Raw genomic sequence first — 11,184 nt, forward strand, 5'->3', positions numbered from 1 at the left:
CACACTGATATGTCTGCCAGACATGCAGAGATGCGATTCGCCACCTGGTCATCAGAAGGGGGAAAGGAGAAGATTAATTGTGTGTCGTCTGCATAGCAATGATAGGAGAGACCATGTGAGGTTATGACAGAGCCAAGTGACTTGGTGTATAGCGAGAATAGGAGAGGGCCTAGAACAGAGCCCTGGGGACACCAGTGGTGAGAGCGCGTGGTGAGGAGACAGATTCTCGCCACGCCACCTGGTAGGAGCGACCTGTCAGGTAGGACGCAATCCAAGCGTGGGCCGCGTCGGAGATGCCCAACTCGGAGAGGGTGGAGAGGAGGATCTGATGGTTCACAGTATCGAAGGCAGCCGATAGATCTAGAAGGATGAGAGCAGAGGAGAGAGAGTTAGCTTTAGCAGTGCGGAGCGCCTCCGTGATACAGAGGAGAGCAGTCTCAGTTGAATGACTAGTCTTGAAACCTGACTGATTTGGATCAAGAAGGTCATTCAGAGAGAGATAGCGGGAGAGCTGGCCAAGGACGGCACGTTCAAGAGTTTTGGAGAGAAAAGAAAGAAGGGATACTGGTCTGTAATTGTTGACATCGGAGGGATCGAGTGTAGTTTTTTTCAGAAGGGGTGCAACTCTCGCTCTCTTGAAGACGGAAGGGACGTAGCCAGCGGTCAGGGATGAGTTGATGAGCGAGGTGAGGTAAGGGAGAAGGTCTCCGGAAATGGTCTGGAGAAGAGAGGAGGGGATAGGGTCAAGCGGGCAGCCGGCCTTCACAAGACGCGAGATTTCATCTGGAGAGAGAGGGGAGAAAGAGGTCAGAGCACAGGGTAGGGCAGTGTGAGCAGAACCAGCGGTGTCGTTTGACTTAGCAAACAAGGATCGGATGTCGTCGACCTTCTTTTCAAAATGGTTGACGAAGTCATCTGCAGAGAGGGAGGAGGGGGGGGGGGGGGAGGATTCAGGAGGGAGGAGAAGGTGGCAAAGAGCTTCCTAGGGTTAGACAGATGCTTGGAATTTAGAGTGGTAGAAAGTGGCTTTAGCAGCAGAGACAGAGGAGGAAAATGTAGAGAGGAGGGAGTGAAAGGATGCCAGGTCCGCAGGGAGGCGAGTTTTCCTCCATTTCCGCTCGGCTGCCCGGAGCCCTGTTCTGTGAGCTCGCAATGAGTCATCGAGCCACGGAGCGGGAGGGGAGGACCGAGCCGGCCTGGAGGATAGGGGACATAGAGAGTCAAAGGATGCAGAGAGGGAGGAGAGGAGGGTTGAGGAGGCAGAATCAGGAGATAGGTTGGAGAAGGTTTGAGCAGAGGGAAGAGATGATAGGATGGAAGAGGAGAGAGTAGCGGGGGAGAGAGAGCGAAGGTTGGGACGGCGCGATACCATCCGAGTAGGGGCAGTGTGGGAGGTGTTGGATGAGAGCGAGAGGGAAAAGGATACAAGGTAGTGGTCGGAGACTTGGAGGGGAGTTGCAATGAGGTTAGTGGAAGAACAGCATCTAGTAAAGATGAGGTCGAGCAGTTCCTGAATAATAACACCTGAGGGAATGGCATCTAAAACAATTGCAAAATCTTTAGGTCGACCGATTATGATTTTTCAACGCCATAAAAGCCGATACCGATTAATCGGCCAATTAATTAATTAATTTGTAATAATGACAATTACCACAATACTGAATGAACACTTATTTTAACTTAATATAGTACATCAATAAAATGAATTTATCCTCAAGTAAATATTGAAATATGTTAAATTTGGTTTAAATATTGCAAAAACAAAGTGTTGGAGAAGAAAGAAAAAGTGCAATATGTGCCATGTAAAAAAGCTAATGTTGAAGTTCCTTGCTCAGAACATGAGAACATATGAAAGCTGGTGGTTCCTTTTAACATGAGTCGCCAATATTCCAAGGTAAAAGGTTTTGGGTTGTAGTTATTATAAGAATTATAGGACTATTTCCCTCTATACCATTTGTATTTCATTAACCTTTGACTATTGGATGTTCTTATAGGCACTTTAGTATTGCCAGTGTAACAGTATAGCTTCCGTCCCACTCCTCGCTCCTCCCTGGGCTCGAACCAGCAACAAAACGACAATTAGCGCGCGCTAACTAGCTAGCCATTTCACTTCGGTTACACGAGCCTCATCTCGGGAGTTGATAGGCTTGAAGTCATAAACAGCGCAATGCTTGAAGCACAACGAAGAGCTGCTGGCAAAACGCACGAAAGTGCTGTTTGAATGAATGTTTATGCGTCTACTTCTGCCTACCACTGCTCAGTCAGATACTTGTAATATCTAGTATTATCATCAACCATGTGTAGTTAACTAGTGATTATGATTGATTGATTGTTTTTTATAAGATAAGTTTAATGCTAGCTAGCAATTTACCTTGACTTGCTGCATTCACGTAACAGGTAGTCAGTCTCCTTGTGGAGTGCAACGAGAGAGAGGCAGGTCGTTATTGCGTTGGACTAGTTAACTGTAAGGTTGCAAGATTGGTTCCCAGAGCTGACAAGGTGAAAATCTGTCGTTCTGCCCCCGAACAAGGCAGTTAACCCACGGTTCCTAGGCCATCATTGAAAATAAGAATGTGTTCTTAACTGACTTACCTAGTTAAATAAAGATTAAATAAAGGTGTAAAAAAAAATTTGGGGGCAAATCAGCGCCCAATAATACCAATTTCCGATTGTTATGAAAACTTGAAGTCGGCCCTAATTAATCGGCCATTCCGATTAATCAGTCGACCTCTAGTTACAGGTACCTTGTAAAGTGGTAAGAATTCCTTATAACAGAGTAAAAGACCCTCTGCATTTATCAGTTGGCTCACCAATAGGATATTATTTCAGAACCAATATTCCAAAAACAAATAACTATTTTTATAAAATAATCCTGATTATTCCGTATATAATATCTGTGTGGAGAAAAACATTGTGTTTATAAATTAAGGACCATGACAAGAACCTGCCGATGAAAAGCAGAACGTTTCACTGGAACTTTGTCAATATTATAATTGCAAAACAATATGAAGTTAAGGCCACCAAAAGTAGAGAAGACATGATGAATAATAAAATTCCAAATAGAAGTGGGTCTTCTTAGGAATTGTTTTATCCAATTGATCTTAAAAGTATTATTTAAGGTAGTCAAGTCCAGAAAATTCAGCCCACCATGTTCATTACAACAGTTTTCCTAATGTAATGGGTACGGGTTCTCCACAGAAAGTTGAAAAGCATCTGGTCTATCTCCTTGCTTATTTTACTGTCAAGATATAAAGATAAGGAGCCATATGGTTAGTCTAGAGATACCTTCAGCCTTGGTTATTAGGACTCTACCTTTTAAAGATAAGTCCCTCTGTAGCCATTGATTTAGCTTCTTCTGGGGTTTTTTAATATGAAGGTTAAAATTTAGTAAGCCTCTAGACTTCTGATCCTTTGTAATGGTTATGCATAAATATGTATGTTCTTTTACTGGAATACCATAATATGAAGGTGTCACACAATCTTTGACAGCCATGAGTTCACATTTATTAATTTTTAGATATAGACCAGATGCTTTGGAAAAGGATTGTAATCACTTTGATCGATATGGGAATTTGGTTAGTGTCTTTCAGAAAAAGTGTAGTATCATCAGCCAGCTGGCTTATAATAATTTCTTTACCAGCTATGGAAATACCTTGTACAGGACTATTATTTAAAGAATTTGCAAGAAGTTGGGTGATTAGTAAAAACAGGTACGGAGAGATAGGACAACCTTGCCTAATTCCTCTCTTTAACTCAAATCTAGGTGAGGTGCCATATTTCAATTTGATAGAGCTGTTACCATTTGCATAGAGTCTTAATAGCCTTAAAGAAAAAATCCCCAAAGCCAAGTCTCTCAAGGGAGTGGAAGAGAAACTGATGCTCTACTGTGTCAAATGCTTTATAAAAATATTTTTAAAATATGAAGCTATCCCCGGTTATTAGGCCTGAGTAGTCAAGTATGTCTAATACTAGTCTGATATTGTTATAAATATGTCTGTTCCTCATAAAGCCAGACTGTATTTCATCAATGATTGCATCCAGGACTTGCAAGTAGTAATATAGGCTAATATCTTATAGTCATTAAGACAAATTGGATGCCAGTTATTGATGAGCAGCACTTATTTTTTAGGCTTAGGTATCAGTGTTATTAACCTCTGACTCATTGTAGGAGGGGGAACATTGTTTTTAATACTCTCTAAAAATACTTCAAATAGGAAGGGAGCTACTTGTTCAGAAAATTATTTGTAAAATTCTGATGTAATTCCATCAACACCTGGTGATTTATTGTTCTTCAGATGTTTGATAGACTCCATCATCTCTTCAACTTTGATGGGTTCATCACACTGTTTAGATTCTATAATCACTGATAGAGTGAACATTATTCAGTTATGTTTTTTAACTATCTGTGGATTCATGACAGTACGTAGAGCTATATAATCTTCTGTAAAATGTGCTACAGTATTTCGCAATTCATTTTTGGTCATCTGTAATAACACCATCAATGTTTAACTTATGGATAGTGTTATTTTCAGAGTGAAATTTCTCAAGTCTAAAGAAATAGGATGAATTCTGTTCTCCCTCCTCAATCCATTTTTTTCCTAGATCTAATAAAGGCTCCTTCTGCTATTAATCTATATTAAATCTTATCCAGTTTATTTTGTAACTCTTTCAGTTCCATCTTCTCCTCCCCCGAGAGGCCGGCTAGGGACCTCTGAGAAAGGCATGTTATCTTAATGATCAGCTTTTCCTTTTCAACTCTTCTGGTCTTAGCAAGATTACTACCATATTTTCTAAGGTATTTGGACACCTCAAATTTAAAGAGCTCCCAGTTCTTGCAATAAGATTTTTCTTCACAAGCCCTTTCCCTAAAGTGTGAGAGTAGATCTTTAACCTCAACTCGAATCCTTGTGGCAGACCTGGCACCTGCAATATGACTTCGGTCGCTATTTGCAGTGTTTCCTCTGACACATTGATGTGGCTGGCTTCTGTGTTAAGGGAGCAGTGTGTCAAGAAGCAGTTCAGCTTGCAGAGTCATGTTTCGGAGGACTCGTGGCTCTCGAACTTCGCCTTTCCTGAGTCCTTACCAGAGTTGCAGCGATGGGACAAGACTGTAACTACCAATTGGATATTACAAAATTTGGGAGAAAAGGGATAAATGTACTAAAATAAATATATTTTTAAAAGTTGTGAAGAGGATCTGTCTCTAATGTTTCTGTGTTGTTTTCTCAAATGAAAATGACATTTTTGTCTATTTGTGAACTCGCCAATCTGTTTTATTTGATTGTCACTCTCTCAGCATATCTGCCATGTGAGCCCATTTTGCAGTTTATCATAATGGCATGCATCACCAATGCAGCCATATGCCTTTCAGTAGGATGGCATAACTGGCCTAATGGGCATGTGCAATCAATTTACTCCTTGTCAATCAATCAATCAAATGTATTTATAAAGCCCTTACATCAGCTGATGTCACAAAGTGCTGTAGAGAAACACAGCCTAAAACCCCAAACAGCAAGCAATGCAGGTGTAGAAGCACGGTGGCTAGGAAAAACTCCCTAGGAAGAAACCTAGAGAGGAACCAGGCTCTGAGGGGTGGTCAGTCCCCTTCTGGCTGTGCCGGGTGGAGATTATAACAGAACATGGCCAAGATGTTCAAATGTTCATAGATGACCAGCAGGTCAAATAATAATAATCACAGTGATTGTAGAGGGTGCAACAGGTCAGGAGTAAATGTCAGTTGGCTTTTCATAGCCGATCATTCAGAGTATCTCTACCGCTCCTGCTGTCTCTAGAACAGTTGAAACTGGAGGAGCAACAGCACGGCCAGGTGGACTGGGGGCAGCGAGGAGTCATCATGCCAGATAGTCCTGAGGCAGAGAGAAAGAAAGAGAGAATTAGAGAGCATACTTAAATTCACACAGGACACCGGATAAGACAGGATAAATACTCCAGATATAACAGACTGACCGTAGCCCCCCATCACAAAGTATTGCAGCATAAATACTGGAGGCTGAGGCAGGAGGGGTCGGGAGACACTGGCCCCGTCCGACAATACTCACGGACAGGGCCAAACAGGCAGGATATAACCCCACCCACTTTGCCAATGCACAGCCCCCACACCACTAGAGGGATATCTTCAACCACCAACTTACCATCCTGAGACAAGGCTGAGTATAGCCCACAAAGATATCCCCATAACTGCCATAACTATGCTTGGCCTATGGATAATATCATGCTTTCGAATGCTGTTGAAGATGACGAATTCCCCTCTTTACCGGTTACTCCGCGCAAACCTCCACCCTCCAAAACACCCAACATGAACTCTGACATCGTGGCTACCCTCTCCTTACTCATCAACTCCAGGTCTGACGCCATTGAGAAAATGGTAGGAGCGAACACCATGGTTATCGAAGGCTTGAAAAATACTGCGGAGTTTGCATGTGGTGAAATCAAGGATGTGAAAATGAGAGTGGCAGAAGTTGAGAAAGCTGTGGAAAAGAATAACATTGTCTACCATAGACGTCTCACTGATCTGGAACAATACACAAGATGGAACCTGAGACTCTACGGCTTGCCAGAGGTGGAGAATGAAGATGTGCGAGGAGAGGCTATCTGCATCTGCCAAGAAGTTATGCCTGCAGAGAAGAACAAAGTTGGTGATACCATCGACATTGTGCATCGCCTCGGCAAGAAGTAACAGCAAAACGATTCAAGACCAAGGGGTATTATCATCCTCTTCACTGCCATATTCTACAGGGATGCAATCTGGAAAGCTGCTAGGAAGAACGCCTTCCTTCAGAGCCATGGTCTGCATTTAGCTGAGCATCTCAGCCCGGAGGACATACAAAGAAGGAACAAGTTGTGGCCAAAGATCAAGATAGCACAAAATGAGGGAAAGGCTGTTTACTTTGTCAGAGGACGAGGCTTCATCAACGGTTCGGGAATCCATATTCCTCCCTAGAATCTCACCAGAAGGAACAGATTGATGGTTTCGGCCATGGTATTCACATTTTCCTTGTATTGATTGACGTTACCTAACAAGCATCAGGTGACAATTTTTCAGAATACTCAGGTACCTCAATAGTTTATTTATGTATGACCAGACCAGAAGGCCTATTTTGTTAACAAACTTACGAACTAACATACTGTTTTAAAGGGTATACAGGTCTGCTCTGACTTTACACAGGTATTCTTCTATTTAGTTATTAATACTTATTTCCAAGTGAAAAAGGTCTTGGGAACATTTATATGTAAAACTTTTTGTATTCAATTTTTTTTAATGATCAGATTTCATATTCACTTAAAATAGTAGGTATCCTTTTATTAAAATTATTATTTTGTATTTTATTTCTCAGAATAGTTCCTGATTACACTAAAGGTTTTCTTTAGTCTCTGTTACTACAAGAACCCTTGTTTTGGTCTTGAACAGAATTTTCTGTTGAATTTCAAAAGCCGGATAACAACTAGCTCAGAGTTTATGGTATAACCTATTTTCACTTTAAGTTGACTTAAAAGGTGCAGATCTCGGTTCCTTATCTGTCAAAGGTGTGTATGGGAGGCGAAGTCAGTTGCAGGAGAGCAGAGTGTAGTGAACAGAAACCTACCCACATCCTGGTTTACTCTCTCCACCTGCCCATTACTCTCGGGATGAAAACCTGAGGTGAGGCTGACCGAGACCCACAGACGTTCCATGAACACTCTCCAGACCCTGGACGTGAACTGGGGAACCAGATCAGAGACTATGTCCTCAGGCACCCCGTAGTGCCGGAAGACGTGAGTGAACAGGGCCTCCGCAGTCTGTAGGGCCGTAGGGAGACCGGGCAAAGGGAGGAGACGGCAGGACTTAGAAAACCAATCCACAGCGACCAGGATCGTGGTGTTGCCCAGTGAGGGAGGAAAATCCGTCAGGAAGTCCACCAACAGGTACGACCACGGCCGTTGTGGAACGGGTAGGGGTTGTAACTTCCCTCTGGGCAGGTGCCTGGGAGCCTTGCACTGGGCGCACACCAAGCAGGATTTAACATAAACCCTCACGTCCTTTGCCAAGGTGGACCACCAGTACTTCCCACTAAGGCAACGCACCGTCTGACCGATGCCAGGTTGACAAGAGGAGGGTGACGTGTGGGCCCAATAGATCAAACGGTCGCGGACAGCAGACGGGAAGTACAGGCGCCCAGCTGGACACTGGGGGGGGAGTGGGCTCTGTGCGTAACGCCCGCTCGATGTCCGCGTCCAGATCCCACACCACCTTTGCCACCAGGCAAGGGGCCGGAAGTATGGAAGTGTGATCCATGGACCGCTCCTCTGTGTCATACATCCGGGATAGTGCGTCTGCCTTAGCGTTCTGGGAACCTGGTCTGTGGGACAGAGTAAAACCAGAGAGCACGGCTCCTATCCCAGCCTCTTACGCGTCCACCTCCACTATGAACATCAAAGAGGGATCCGGATGAGGCAGCACGGAAGCAGACGTAAACAGAGCCTTCAGGTGACCAAAAGCCCTGTCCGCCTCAGCCGACCACTGCAGTGAGCACAGCACAACAAGGCGATTCAATAATGTATTGTATGCTGCTGCATAAATTATGTTATACACCAGGGAGATATGTACAGTGGGGCAAAAAAGTATTTAGTCAGCCACGAATTGTGCAAGTTCTCCCACTTAAAAAGATGAGGCCTGTAATTTTCATCATAGGTACACTTCAACTATGACAGACAAAATGAGAAGAGGTAACGAGTGGAGGACGAGGGGCCTCTTAAAGAAGAAGTTACAGGTCTGTGAGAGCCAGAAATCTTTTTTGTTTGTAGGTGACCAAATACTTATTTTCCACCATAATTTGCAAATAAATAAATAAAAAATCCTACAATGTGATTTTCTGGATTTTTTTTTCTCATTTTGTCTGTCATAGTTGAAGTGTACCTATGATGAAAACTACAGGCCTCATCTTTTTAAGTGAGAGAACTTGCACAATTCGTGGCTGACTAAATACGTTTTTGCATGACTGGGGGCGGCAGCGTAGCCTAGTGGTTAGAGCGTTGGACTAGTAACCAGAAGGTTGCGAGTTCAAACCCCCGAGCTGACAAGGTACAAATCTGTCGTTCTGCCCCTGAACAGGCAGTTAACCCACTGTTCCCAGGCCGTCATTGAAAATAAGAATGTGTTCTTAACTGACTTGCCTGGTTAAATAAAGGTAAAAAAAAAATACTGTGGCTAAGAAAGTAAAACTAAGTGTATGTTGTGTAGTAAGCTGTTAGTAGCCCATGTTCCTCACCCTAAAAAACGGTCGCGGACAGAACATCTGCACTTGTTGGTGCACATGTAGCCTATAGACTGTGTCATGACGTTGGCCTGAGGGGGAGGTTTATGACCCCCATAAATACCTTTCCCCTTTTTCCTCTCTCTACTCTACCGATGTGACTATTGAACATTCCTTTGTTAACATTGAGAGAGAGTCTGGTGACATCAAAAGATGGGAATCGGAACCATATTTCGGTAATCCAACCAGTTGAAAATATGAGTTGGGACTTAATGAATATGATGTCAGTTCAGTTGGCGTCTGAGACATGATTACTGATGATAGGACGACAGAAACGGTATCTTGGAAAATGTACATTCTAGTTATCAGATTCACATGGAATTGTTGTGCAACTTAAATGTTTAAATATGAAACTATTTGTGAAAAGATGAAATTTTTAGCTTCTTAATGAGATAACGGTTTGTCAGAACACCACTCTGCTCACCCAGAGGCCCCGCCCAAGTGAACAGACATGGGTTGTAAACTATGAAACACGCCTTTCTTTCACCACTATATAAACCCGTTTATGAAAATGTAACTTTCTGTTCCAAGGACGTGAGGACTTACCATCCCCACGTTGAAAGGACAAAGACCACCTACAGAACTAAGCAAACCTCAGCAAGAACCTAACGAATTTGGCATCGAATTTCAATGTGAAGGTGACGAAAGGATACACGCCGGAAGAATGAATTTTGACTATACCAGTCAGAATATAGCATGAGCTTAAAGTATGGCAACTTGGTATGAACTTTGAACTCTTAGGGCCTCCCGGGTGGCGCAGTGGTTAAGGGCGCTGTACTGCAGCGCCAGCTGTGTCACCAGTGACTCTGGGTTCGCGCCCAGGCTCTGTCGTAACCGGGAGGTCCGTGGGGCAACGCACAACGCACAATTAGCGTCGTCCGGGTTAGGGAGGGTTTGGCTGGTAGGGATATCCTTGTCTCATCGCGCACCAGCGACTCCTGTGGCGGGCCGGGCGCAGTGTGCGCTAACCAAGGTTGAAAGGTGCACTGTGTTTCCTCCGACACATTGGTGCGGTTGGCTTCCGGGTTGGATGCGCGCTGTGTTAAGAAGCAGTGTGGCTTGGTTGGGTTGTGTATCGGAGGACGCATGACTTTCAACCTTCGTCTCTCCCGAGCCCGTACGGGAGTTGTAGCGATGAGACAAGATAGTAGCTACTAACAATTGGATACCACAAAATTGGGGAGAAAAAAGGGTTAAAAAAATAAACACTTTGAACTCTTATACACTAAAGAAGTAATACCTCCTAGCCGTCGCGTTAGCGCAGCAACTATAGACATGGGCTATGAGAGGGCGGACTGAGTATCTATTCTGCCACACAGCGACGGTACTACCAAGTATCCATTCTACCTCCAGACATTCTTCAAAGGACAACCCTTTGGGGGGCAGGGTTTCATTTTCCTTTTCCAAATGGGCGGTTATTTAGAATGCATGATTCTGTATTTACGATAGAGTAGCTGAATAGATACATAGTTTCTCCCTTTGTTCCTCAGTCTTCCCGCTCTTTCATTCAAAACCCCACCCCATTTCTTTGTGTAACGAGCTCATATCTGTTCCGTCCACTAGGGGCGTTTTCCTTTATGACATAGAATTGAGCATACATTGATTACAAATTATGTATATGTAATTCTGTGTGATTATTCAGGTATTTAGTAAATAAATTAAACCAAATTTTGTATTGCAGCTTCAACTTGTTAGCCAGGGTTCGTGAAGATATCTGAAAGTTGTAAATTCTTGGTTGAGACTAAACAAGGTGATGATTAAATATGGACTGCTATTGATGTGAAAGATTACTAGGTCTTTAAGAGTATTTTCAGAAGATAACAGCTCTATAAACATTATTTTGTGGTGCCCCGACTTTCTAGTTAATTACATT

The sequence above is a fragment of the Oncorhynchus gorbuscha genome, linkage group LG01 (genome assembly GCF_021184085.1).
Source record: "Oncorhynchus gorbuscha isolate QuinsamMale2020 ecotype Even-year linkage group LG01, OgorEven_v1.0, whole genome shotgun sequence".
In the NCBI taxonomy this organism is placed as follows: Eukaryota; Metazoa; Chordata; class Actinopteri; order Salmoniformes; family Salmonidae; genus Oncorhynchus; species Oncorhynchus gorbuscha.